Genomic DNA, 13,490 nt, shown 5'->3' with positions numbered 1-13,490 from the left:
TTGATTTCTTGAAGAATATTTTTATTAGTTGAAATCCTTTGATTATCTACTTTTGTTTTCTTCCTATAGTTTATGGTGGATGCTATATGTCATCTCATAGCAATTTTGAAGTATCATATGTTCTGGGATTAGAGATAGGTTTTTCTATGTAAACATCATGAACCTGTCTTACTAATTTCTTAGTTTAGGAATACCATCCTTTGATAATACAATTAAGTGCTTTTTCTGTAATAGCTGGTATATATTTGAAGCTGATGTGTCTTATGCTTTTGCTTTTGTAAGACTTGATTTTGCTTATGACAACTTATTATATTTTCTCCTTAGAGTGCTTCGTTTTCCACATTGCATCTTTCTCCACAGTGGTGACCTTCCAAGGCTACTTTGGAATGTGACTCACCAGGAGTCTCTTGCATCTGTGTTTGTTTTGAACATGAGCACTGACTGCTCATGAGCACTGACTGTCCTGAACTATCTTTTCGAAGGTATTTCTAAAACAAAGGTCCATAGTGGATTAAAGAAATATCTCCTTCTGGAATAAAGATCACCATGGCCTACAGTTTTGGAAGCTAGCATGTCCCTGTTTCAGGAAAAGTAGATGTATTTTGTCTAAATAAAATCTAGCTTCCCTAAGTACAGCATTACTGTCCTTTAAAGCAGCTTACCACATTGCAAATGCCCTTAGGCCCTCTTGGCACCTTATGGGAATTTGTCTTGATAACCAGCCTAATTTAATCAACAAGTGCTGTTACTCTGGCTACTGCTGTTGCTGTATGTAGGAGTCTTACTTTTTTGAGACTATCCATGAAACACTGATAAGCGAAATCCTTAGGCTGCATACGGAGAAAGTCTTAGACATTTTATCATTCTTGACAGCAATTTTTTTGTCTTAATACTTGCTCTTCAGTCTCAGGGGTCAGTTTTAAATCCCTTCTCAGAATAAGATCTTCTGAATACTCCCAAGGATTTATTATACTCTTTAAAAACTCTTTATTATGACTATTTTTAAATAAATGCAAAAATCAAGTGACTATGATGAACTCCACCAGAGCATCTTCTTTAACATTTAATACTTAGCCAATCTTACTGTACCTGCTGTACCTCACCGTACTCACCCAACTTCAGATGAATTATGAAGAGAATCCAAAATGTGATAGGAAAGGAAGAATAAATACTTGATTCCTTAATTCACCTGTTCAAAGTGCCAAGACCTTTTTTTCTTGAAGGAAGTCTTATAATTGTTTATGACCTTTAGATGAATGGCTTGTTCCTCGTTCTCACCCTTTCCCCTGGACTCTGCTCTGGTATGACTTCTAAGCTTGGTTCTTTTAGTTTAGAAGTAAAATTGTAAGTATTTCTGTCTTCTATTTCTAAGGGTTGAATCGGGCTGCTCAAGTTCATATGCTCATTTAACTTCAGTGTAACTGTGTGTGGAGATAAATGCTTTTATGAAGATTATTCTTCTTTTAAGAGGAGACAACACAGACCACGCTAGACACCCCCATCCCCTGCACTGAAGAACCAAAGATATGATTACCAAACATGGTTTAAGACTATTTTGCAGTATTCCAGAATGTAAAGACTGATTTCATCTGTGTGTAGTAGTAATCTTTCCTTTCTTTATTATATGGTATATAATGTTCTAGGGGATGGTGAAGCCCTTTCTTATCAGTGGTTCAGGGTAAATTACACCTATCTTTTGAGCAAAGCTGGTAGCACAAGTTCTTACTTATGAACAATGACATTCCATTATCTCAATGACACCACTTTTCAGTATTATGGTCAAGAATGTGGTTTCTTGAGTCAGACTGCCTGAGTTCAAATCATATTTTGGGTAAGTCACTTAATCTCATTAACATGTTCATTTCTTATCTTCCTGATAGAGATAAAAGTGGTTGTTAGAATTAAATAAGCTGATACATGTAGAGCCCCTGTCATGTAGAGACAGTGAAAAGAGTATTTATCACCACTTAGATGGATTTAAAACAATCAATTTAGATTATGCCTTGAAAATATCTCACATTTCAAGCTGAAGCAAGACAATTGCAAGTTCAAGGCCAGCCTAGATAACTTCGTGGGACCCTATCTCAGAGTAAAAAATACTTTTCCATTACTGATTTTTTTCAGAAGTTCAGTTATATATGATCTCTGTCATGCATTTATTGATGTGAGTTTACAAGGTTAACCTGGAACTGTATTTTATTTTTTCCTTCAGGGTTCTCATTTCTTTTTATGTGTAGTCCTGCTTGTTGTGTTCCTAAAAGTGTCAGTTATACTCAGTGTGTTATATTATTTTTCTGACAGTAATTGTGTGGCCTTTGCCACACCAATTCTCCAGTGTCAGCTGGGTATCCAACACTTTGCCTCAATTCTGACAGCAACAGGCACAGGTTAAGGTTGAGTCCCACAGACTGTCTGATTCAGATGCCAGTGAACATCCATACTGTAGGTCAACTGAATATAAATTTAGAGGTCCTCACAGCCCCACCTCAAGCTGAGTAATCCAACAGAACAATTTTCAGGACTCAGGAAAACACTTGTTCACCAACTTAGTATGAAGAACACAACTCAGGAACAAATGCAAGGAAGACAAATTATAGGCAGAGCTTTTTCAGCAGATCAGTGTGTCACCCGTCTGAAAGCTACCCGAATCACCTCACTCCAGAGTTTTCACACCCATGTCCTGTTCCTTCTCTCCTAACAGGAGTGCACTGGGGCAACAATTTCCATCCTTCCAGGCATAGTTTTTGTCTTTCTGGTGAGGGTCTGCCAGGGTCCCACCAAAAGTCACCTTATTATCAAAACTTTTGGTATAGTCAAAAGGGACCAGTGGCAAACAACAAAAGACATTTCTATCACTTAAGAAACTTCTAGTTCACTAGAAGCTCTGTGCTAGGAATGAAGGGCAAAGATCACATTTTTAAATTATTTCTTATTATACTAACATCTAGTGTTTGGGCTCCTTTCCATGTGGTTGTCCATGTCCAAGCTGTGGGCCTGCTGTTGTTACATTTATTCACACCACCTTAACTCAGTGGTAAAATAGTATTAAATAGAGTGTTTAAAAATCATCAAATTGCTGCAGTTATACAGGATAAGATTTAAAGATGTTCAGCATGTACATAGGATTAGTTCCCTCATTCACTGACATTTAATTATTGTACATTCTTCATTGTTGTATCCTGGTTTCTACCAAACTTGAATAGATTCTAACAGTTTTTTTTTTTTTTTCCTTCCTAGGACTTGTTAACTGTTCTTTTTTGACTTGGAATTTCTGTACCGCTGCCAAAGCATACTAGGCTCTTTCTGTTTTCAGTTAAAACACATCACTGATCATCATTTCTTACAGATCTCTACATTTCTGAAAAATGCTCTTAACTGTCAAAATCCCTTTATCTTTTTTCTTTAATTTCCAGTAGACAACAATAGCAGCAACAAACACAATTTTAAAAAGCCCAGACCACACACCCCATATTTTCACAGATGACCTTCCATGACTGTTCTTTTCCAGTGAGATTTTCCTCTACCTGACCACCTCTTTATTTTTTTTTTCTTAGCTCTTTGCCCTTTGCAGCCAATAGTTACATTTATTTCTCTTTTGAGTACAAAGGTCAAGGAACAACTGTCATGAATGCAAAGCTAGAAAGCTCTGTATGCTCAAAAGCTTAACACTGGGGGGAAAACCCAGGAGGTATCCAAATCTAACATTTTAACACCTTTAAATAAATTTGTAGTTAAAAAGTCAGAACACTGAGAAATCTGCGAATGATAAAGTGCTCTGCCAATAAGGAATGATTTCTAGATTATTTTTAAGGAACAAGTTGATCAATATATGTAATTTATCTGAGGCTCAAGGAGTAACCATAGCCTCCTTATTGTGTTAAGGTCAGAGAAAATCACAAAACCCACCAAATAAAAACCCCATCACCATCTCACTATCCCAAGTTTCCTCTTCCTCCTTGCTTTTTTAATCTCAATAAAGGGCAACTTCATATTCTCCAAATGCTTCACCTTAAAGAATTCAGACCCATGCTTGAGATGTTTCTCTCTCTTTCCCCTTTTTATTAATTTCAAATTGCACCCAAAATTCAATCTTTTCTCTCATTATCACTCTATGCAAACATTAGCATTTCTAGTAATTTATAGCTTCCTAAATAGTCTTGGAAGCTTTACTCCTTCTTGCTACAGGTTCTTGTGAATTTAGCAATCACAGCGATGTTTCTATACTAAGTCACGTCATATCACTCCTAGGCTCAAAACCCCCTTCTATTCAGAGTAACAGCCAGATGTTCCACGGTATACACATGCCCACCGTCAGCTGGCTTCCTTGCACCTCTCTTGGAGAATCTGCTGCCAACTATCCATCCATCCTTCTCTCCAGGCGTATTCTCTCCAGTCCTTGCTGTTACAAGCTGGGCCCAGGGCCAAGCATCAGAGTCTTTGCCCCGGTTTCCTAGTCAGCAAATACTCTTCTCCTGGCAAGCCACATGACTCATCCTGTCACCACACTTGGGTCTTTGCTTTTTGTAATAAAAGAAATTATAACTGAAGCATAAATTTATAGAAAGAACGTTTTAACTGGAAAGTTAATTAAGTAATTAATTTTAATTGGAAAGTTAGAGGGAAAATAGTAAAAGTTTCCAGTTTAGGTAGCTCACTGGTCCATTCACAAAAGCAGAAGGCCAACTTGCAATGATTAGCTGTGGTTATATCAGTCTTGGTGGCATAGTTTTGGAATCTTTATGGCTGAGATAATCCCAGGTTTGAGACAAGCAGATTCAGGACAATGAGTGGAGACTTTGACATAACCGGATGTGCCTGGAAATTGCTTATCCTGTTGTCTTCAATCTTGAAGGAGGAGAGAGTATGAACATCCAGGGCTAGTCACCCTTAGTGCAACTTTTAGATCAATACTTCCTAAATGATTACATGCCTCTGTGTAGAGGTAAGAAGATATTTATTGCAAATTTTATAGCAACAAAGGATACAAAATAGAAGCCAACTTTTGTTTTGCTTTTAGTTATCTGCTGTGCATCTGTAAGTCCAAGTCAAGTGTTAGGTTAATATAAAAATGTCTTTTAAGGACCTGGTTTTCCCAAGAGGAGAAAATAAATCATGTTTTTAATGATCAGCAGGTCAATACATGGGGTTTTGCCTCTTTCTCCATCTTAACAGTGATCCCTGTGTTATTTTCCTAAACAGATAGAATGAGCGAGCTGTGTTTACCTTCTTTAGTGATAAGTAGGTCCCTGTATGCTCCTAGTGTGGGTGTCTCCATTTGTTGATTTTGAGACTTTGAGGTTTTACCAACCCCTCAGTAATAGCCTGAACATCATTTTGGCCTTGGACTTTATCAGCATGAGAGATGTTACATTCTCCTGTGCTAAAGTCTGAAACCACAAGTTTGTAGGGAACTTATGTGTAGCTAATGATTAAGAAGATGAAGAAAAATCACTTCTTTGCTTTTCAAGTAGCCTCGCCACCAGCTGCCTATCTCTAGCTTGCTGATGACAAACTTTCTGCCTAAAATTATGACTGTGTCATTCCTATACCTTCTATAAGCCATGTTTACATGTCACCTTTTAATAAATCCCTCTTTTGATCAGCCCATTTGAAATCACATCCTCACCTCCCCAACCCTGTACTTCCTAGACCTGATCCAATTTCTATCACTCTACATTTTTTCTCACACCTACAAATAAAATGAGCAGGAGGAACATTTATAATGAAATCAGTCGATAGCTCAAGCTGACAATTGCACAAAAAGAAAAAAAGCAAATATATATAATAAATATAGTGAAATAGTATCAATACCAAAAGTAACTAAGAAAATATAAACTGGAACACATACTGTTGAAAAAAAGCATTAATAACATCTAGTGCTTACATCAGTTGTAGAAAAACAATTTCTACACATAGCTGGTATGAATGAAAATTGTTGTAACCAGTTTGGAAAATAACCTAAGAAACATTATTCAAGTTTCAAAGTTTATATGCTTTATTCCAGCAATCTAACTTTAGGAAATCAATAAATTATTAGTATTAGATATATTTTTATATATCTGAACAGGTATATGTGTTATGCACTGATTGTGATTACATCAAAAAGAAAAAAATAATGAGAAACAATTTGGTATTTCATTAGAAAAAGATTAAACAAATTTAATCCATCCACAATTTATTTGGCTACTAAAATAATTAAAGCTATGTGTATGAACATGGAAGAGTGATCAGACAAAAGTAAGCTAATAGCAGAGTCACACACTGATACTGGTCATTTAAGTGCCTACCTCTTTAGCAACTGTTTGGGCTTCTGACCAAGGAACACTGTCTGAACCTGTGACCTACTGCTGAGACTTATGGCCAACTTGCTTTATTGTACTGTTCTGTACATCTTGTTGATAGATCCTCAACATCTTATTTAAATATACATTATAGCAATTTTGCTGATTGTACTGTACAGGTCAGTCATGTAGTTTTATGTTTTGTTACACGTAACAGTATTGAAGGTAAGAGTTATGTAAATAAAAGCAAAGTCATCAAGTTGTAGTTTGACCATTTCTTTGTTCTGAACATTGCAATATATGTACTATACACAATTCCTCATCTAGTGACTCATCTAATGACCTCATCTCAGGAGCATACCTTGAGCATTAAGGTGGAATACCTGCGTATGATATGAGTAGTATGTTTTATATCTGTATGTATATGTATAAATGTACACATACCGAGTCACTGGACTGAGCTAGAGCCCCAACTTTTTAAAATTTTATTTTGAGACAGGATCTTGGTAAGTTGGTCAGACTGGGCTTGAATTTATTTTCCTGCCTTTGCCTCGCAGAGTCCTGAGATTATAAGTACTACAATACTTGGATAGACTGTATATTTTTTTAAAAAGTAAATAAATATCCATATATACAAATACTTATATTTGTATAAGTACTAGAAAAATATGGCAGTTTGTTGTTAATACTAATTATCAGCATACAGTAGAACTGTAAGAAAGATAAAGAGATTGACAGTTTATTTTTATGTTTACTAATGTTTGCTTGTTAAAATCTGTATATTTTATATTGTAAATACGTCCAATGGGGGGTAAAAGAGAAGCGGGGTGCTGTTTGAAAAGTACATGGCCCTGCTACTCAGTAAGTAAATAAGTCCGTGTACCATTTGTGATGCCTTAGATTTTTATCTCAATGCTCTAAAACATGTGACATTTAAAACTCACTCATATGATTTCCATAATAGAGTTTATCTAGGGTAGTTCCTTTAATTTGTCTATAAGGAAAGTGAGATCAAAACACATATAACAGATTCTTGGTATATGACCACTGAATAAATGTTATGTGAATTAAAGATCTAAATATTTGTCCAGTCGGGTTAACGGCAGAGGTGTCCATAGATCCTGCTCCCAGGGCTCTTTGCATGATGGTGTGGACTTGGGAAAGGAGCGTGCAGACTGGTGACTTGAATAAACAGTGATGAACTGACAGACATTGTAACTCTGAATCTGCCTAAGGTCAAAATCATGATTCTCATACTGATGAATCATAATTATTGTGTTCGTTTGTTTCCATAGAAATCCTACTTTTTCTCTCGGAACTTTTGGGAGGTTTCTTTTTTGAGACATAAGAAATAATGTTTTAAAACTAATTTTAAGCACAGGAGACAAAAACCAATGCCTCCTAACCCTGTGTTCCTCTCTGGAGCCCGCTTCTCTGTCCCAAGCTGGCCTGGACCACCGTCATCTTGCATGGACGAGCCCTGGGATTCTGTGGAGTCCTCCTGCGCTCTGTCCAAGCACGCAGGAAAGCTTCAGTATGGTTGCTCAGTTGTTCCCTTTGGTGGAACATTTGATTAGCACGTTTTCTGGACTTTCCTCACCGCTCAAGACTTCCTTTCCTGCCCCTACTTGTCCAGACTCGTTAGGGTCCATTCACAAATTAACCATTAGTTACTGCAGCCACCAAATTTCCCCCTTGACCTTCCACTCCCACTCTCTTCCCCAGCACCCAGTTCCACTTTTACTAATAGTCATCGTCTCTTAACCAAAAAGTGACCTTTACGTTCACTCTCACCTAGCAGATCCAAAGAGTCAGTTTCGCTTTGTGACTCTTCCCTCTGGGTTTAATATCACCTGTGATAACTTATTTTCTTGTAAAGTTATGTTTGTTCTCTTACTATATCCTGAGAAGGCTGAGCTTCTAGAAAGTCACTGGGCCATGAAGAAGTGAAAAAAATAAACAAACAAAAAATTCTATTGAAGAAAAGACAGCTAAGATGCCTGCCTGATTGCCGGCAGCACTACTCTGATCAGTAAATTGATAACTGGCAGTGTCAGCCACAGTTCTCCTTGAACTGGGTTGTTCTGTCATAGGAAAAGGAAGTTTTCTAATCAGCAGCTCACTGGTGGTTTCCAAAAGGACCGCAGGAACCTGCTGGCTAGGGCATGTGTGTGCAGTGTTCTACAATGCATCCAGAGACTGCCAGAGCCCCAACAGCTGCCAACTGCCAAAGCTCTGCGTAAAGATGAAAAAACGTTGCTCAGATGTGTGGAAAACCCCCTTTAGCCCAACAAGTTCTAACTAGGTACAGTTTTGAGAAATTGGGTCTAAATAAAGACTGCGGAGGGCCCTGCTATCAAGTTTTTGAGAAATCTTGGACTTCAAGTATTCCTCTTCTTAAGATTATGCAAAAGGGAATTTGTGAGTTTCGCAGCATCTTCTTTGTAAAAATGCTTCTACAGTGGTCCTGGTGAATCCATTGCTCAGCATTCTCAGGTGACATTGCCGTAACCTGTAAGGCAAGGGCAAAAGCAGAGAAATTTCCTTATCACGTCCGTGTCCATTTGGGGGCAGTAAAGGAACTAACCGTTTTTGCAATGTCTTAATGTACAAAGGGAGGAAATGTCAAATGCCATCCCACCAGTGCCAGTGAAAGCTTCTGCTGACAGTGCTGGTGAGTGTGGACACAGCTCCCAGGATATCCCTTGTCTCTGAGATACAGGTGTCCCTTCTGGGTGTACAGCCCCACCTGAGAGCTCTGGACTGGACAAATGGACATGGAGTAGGCTCTCAGCTGTCCCCTGGAAACCACATACTCTGCTGGAGCAAGCCACAAGGCCTCACGCAGTTAGTTTCTCTGATAAGTCGGTTGCTCTGAGGTCACCTCAGAGAGATCAGCTTCCTTTCTTACCTGAGGGTATCGGGAGGATGCTAGGCCTTCACATATCAATTCGGGTGTTGCATGAGCAGCTGTATATTGTCGAGGTCATTCCTCTTTAGCTATGGTAGCTTGGTCCACATAATCAGTCCCAGTTGAGTGTAGGGGAATTTGGGAGATACAAATCAGTCCACTGATAAGCTTAATCTCACATCTCTATTTGTCATCAATTGAAATCTTTACCAGTTGGCCTTTCTTTTAATCCCTTGACCCCTATTTATACCTAAACCTTTTGAAGTCCTCATTTGGCCTGTATGTCCATGTTGGCAGTTATAAGAGGCTCCTTAGAGACCCCATCCTAACTTCTTTTACTCTTCATTGAAAACTGCTGTCTCAGTAACAACCTCCTTAGTTGCATCTCTAAGCTTTGTACATTGTAGATAACACAAATATTATATTAAACATTTTCAGACTTTACTATTTACCTTTTCTTGGTTCCCTGAGATTGTGCTACTCTGATGTCTGTGAGTGCTTCCTAGTTTTCCTGTTCTCTGGATTGTCTGTGTTGGTTTTTTCTTTCTGTTTTTGAACTATTTCCTCTCTCTTACTGTGGCCTAGTACTTTCAATTGGCTCTGCTACATTTCTCTGTGTTTTCTTGATCTATGTGTTGTTTGGTTTTAGAGAGAATTTATTCCCAAAACTCTCCTTAAAAGATTTACCTGTTAAACACAGTCTCTTTCTTCATAGCCTTCCTGCTTCTTCACGTTCATTTTAGAAGTCTAAATACCTCAGTGCTACAGGCAGGTCTTCTGATCTAACACAGGAGATGCTTGTCATAGCGCAGGCAATAGTCACTGTTTCTCATAACATATTTCGCGATTTTGCCAATACTGTCCTTGAACCTACTTAATACTTATATGCTACTTGTTACATTTTATTTTAAGTCTGTCCATCTTGATAAATTTTTCTGGCTTTCCTGGACCTTCCATGTTATTGTTATAAAGTTACTTGACGGCAAACACACCATAGATTTATTCAGAGACGAGATAATTTTTAATGTTTTTTAACAGAGTGAAATGTAAGCTCCACAAGACCTAGATTGCTTGTTCTGTTTTGTTCATTAACATGCTATGCCAGCCACCAAGAAATGTAGCCCATAATCAGTGTGAAATATTTATGTGTGGAATGACAAATAAAATTATGCATTTTTAAAAATTTACTCTGTAATACTATGATTGGCATACTTTCAATGCCTTATAATCCTCTTAGTAACTAAAAATTTAGGCTGTACATATCAGACTCATATGTTTTAGGTTATTTTTTTTCTCTTAATGTGATTCTTTACAAAAAAGGTTATGTACCACTTTTCAGCTTATTCTCATAAGCTTATGTAGTCTTCCTGTAGTTCGTTATTTTTCTGTTTGAAATGACTTAAAAGTATCATTATTTATTTTATCTTTCCAGTAACTTATAAAACACCTGAATGAAACTTCTCATAGCTCAGATCCTTTAAAAAAAAGAGAGAAATATTTCTACTCACCCAGAAAAACATCTGTTACCTGTATCCTTTAGTTCTTTTTACAATCTATTTTTGAACACATGACAAAATATTTTCATGTAAACTCAAATTTTTATTCTTTTTTTTTTTTGCAGTGCTGAGAATTGTATCAAAGGCCTTGTGTATGCTACTAAGTGCAAACACTGCATTCCAATCCAGTCACTGTTTTAAAATCGCCTTTGCCTCTAATCTTAGTGAAGGCATACACAGCATTAAGTCAAGTAAAATTTATCCCCACTGCAACTTGTCCTTCCCAGCAGATTAGGAGAGCACAGTTTCCATTGTTCTGGACTGGAAATGGAGCCTGATCGTGAGGACTCTGTCCGGCCCCTGGCACCTCCTCTCTCACACTTGTCTGCCTTCCTGCCGTGTTTTCTGCCTCAGTGTCAGCAAACAGTGAACCAAAAGATCTAAAACTGTGAGCCAAACTAAACTCTTCCTCCTTCAGTCTCTGAATGTGACATATTTTGACCAGCAATGGAAAACTGATTAATACATCTCACTACTTTAGGATAGGAAACTATAGCATAAAATTCCACTGCTCCCTGATAAGGTCTTTGACTTTCTTATATGACTCTTCTTATTAACAAGGATAACATTAATCCTCATTTCTCTCTTATAGGACATTCTTTGAGTGAGATTCCAAAATTTGGCTTTAAATTCTTTCAGAATTCTTGGATGAGTCCAGATCTTTTTCCTATGTTCAGCTCACCTGCTAGGGTTAGAATACATCTATGTGCCCTTGAGTTTAGTCTTAAGTGCTAAAGCTGAAAATTCAGTTTCTTAAGTCAATCATCACTGGGGTACGATTTTTACGACATACTCATAAATAGCTCCGCTGCTTTCAAGCTGGTTTTTGCTATATTTAAATATGTTGTGCTTTTAAATGTTCATTAAGTCTCATACTTAGAGTCCATCTATCTGTGGTGTTTTTGAATGCTTTAGATTTAATTTTCATTCTACCCTTTGATCCTTTACATAGAGGAATCTTTAATAAAGGAATTCAAAAGTAAAATAAGAATCATCCTATTTACAAAAGGAAAAGCTTTTAGAGTATTGACCATGTATTAACCAGAAAACATAAAATGTTTTGTCTCTTAGCCTGATTTTTGAAAAACATACACACAGTATATAGAAAATTGGAGCAAAATGGGCCAGGGATTTAGCTCAGTGGTATAAGTGCCTACCTGGCTAGTGTGAATTAGTGAGTTTGATGCCTAGTACCAGAAAGAAAGAAAGAAAGAAAGAAAGAAAGAAAGAAAGAAAGAAAGAAAGAGAGAGAGAGAGAGAAAGACAGAAAATTGCAGCAAATCTATGGATTTTTTAAAATCAAATTTTCTTCACAAAAAATTGCATTTCTATAACTCTATAATCTTTTTTAAATTTTTTTATTTTAAAGAGATAAAGACAAAAGAGGACATAACAAAGCAGATCAGAACAGAACAATTTAAGCAACACAGTATTTCACTACAAGACAGCCCGATATAATAGTAGCTACCATAATGTCTCTTTCTTTGAAATAGTTGAGCATACCTTCATACACAATAGTATCAAACATAACAAAGTAGTATAAAACCATTCAAGAGAATGAAAGTATTATAAGGCGTTTAGAATCAAGTAACAGAACTATGGCTACTATATTATCTTGTTATCCATAAAAATTTGTTTATACTATCACACATAATAAAATCCAATAAGATACAACATGATAGAACCAATGGAAACAGAACAAAAGAGTGATAGGATTTCAAAGCAAGATGCTATTAAATCATCACTGGCTATTATAATGTCTTGTTTTCTTCAAAATAGCTGTTCATACCATCACAGATAATAAAATTAAACACACCAGAATCATATCATAATAATCATGATTATATTCTTTATACATAAGATCAAAATAGATATTTTTCCCATTGATTTATTTAGCATTTATTGAGACTTTGTTTTGCTAGACATTTTTTGGTATGAATTCATACTTCAAAAATGATTAATATTTTTAATCTTTAAAACTGTATATTTTATATCTCAGTAGTTTATAATCCCATTAAAAATAGGTGTGACAGATCTAGGGGTTTCTGAATCTAAATGGAATTCCAAATTTAGTTGTAATGATCTCTACTACATAGTCAGCTACATCCTGTTACTCCCAATACAAAATCTCGTCTTTTAGCTGTTTGGGACCAAAATATGTGTATTTCTATTTCTCTTCCTACTGTCTTAAAAAAATACTATATATGTTGCAGAAAGAAGAGCTATTTGTCAATAAGATTTACTTCTACTATTATCCCTAGGTGATGTGGCCTACTCCTTTCATTTATCTACAAAAATGAGTTTAAAATGGATTACCTTTACAATAATATCTTGAGACACAAAAATCTAGTAAGCAAGGTACTGTGAACCTTGTCCATTTACTTCTATGCATTACAAAATGGATCATTTATTCCTAGGTCATGTGTAGAAGCTTGGGGAGGTTACTTAATCCCTGTATCGTGTTTGAGCTGTAAACCTGAGGGGACAGTTCCTCCTTCATGTGAACCTTCTGCAGACTGCAGGAGACAAAGGCCAGCCAGCACCTGACTCCACAAATGCAGCCTCCTCATATTAGCCTGGCTCCCACTTCACCAGGTGGTACCTAAACAAGGTGAAGGTCATTCCTTTAGGAAAATGCTACTGTCTCCATCCATCCTGTCATCACTGATCTTAACAAAGTCACTTTGCCCATCTACTCAGCCTTGTTTTTACTACAGAATGTTATTTGACTTTTGCAGATTG

This window comes from Cavia porcellus, unplaced genomic scaffold (genome assembly GCF_034190915.1).
Source record: "Cavia porcellus strain 051 isolate PalLab524CR breed Dunkin Hartley unplaced genomic scaffold, mCavPor4.1 scaffold_14, whole genome shotgun sequence".
Classification (NCBI taxonomy): Eukaryota; Metazoa; Chordata; class Mammalia; order Rodentia; family Caviidae; genus Cavia; species Cavia porcellus.
Note: the sequence above shows the minus strand (reverse complement) of the source record.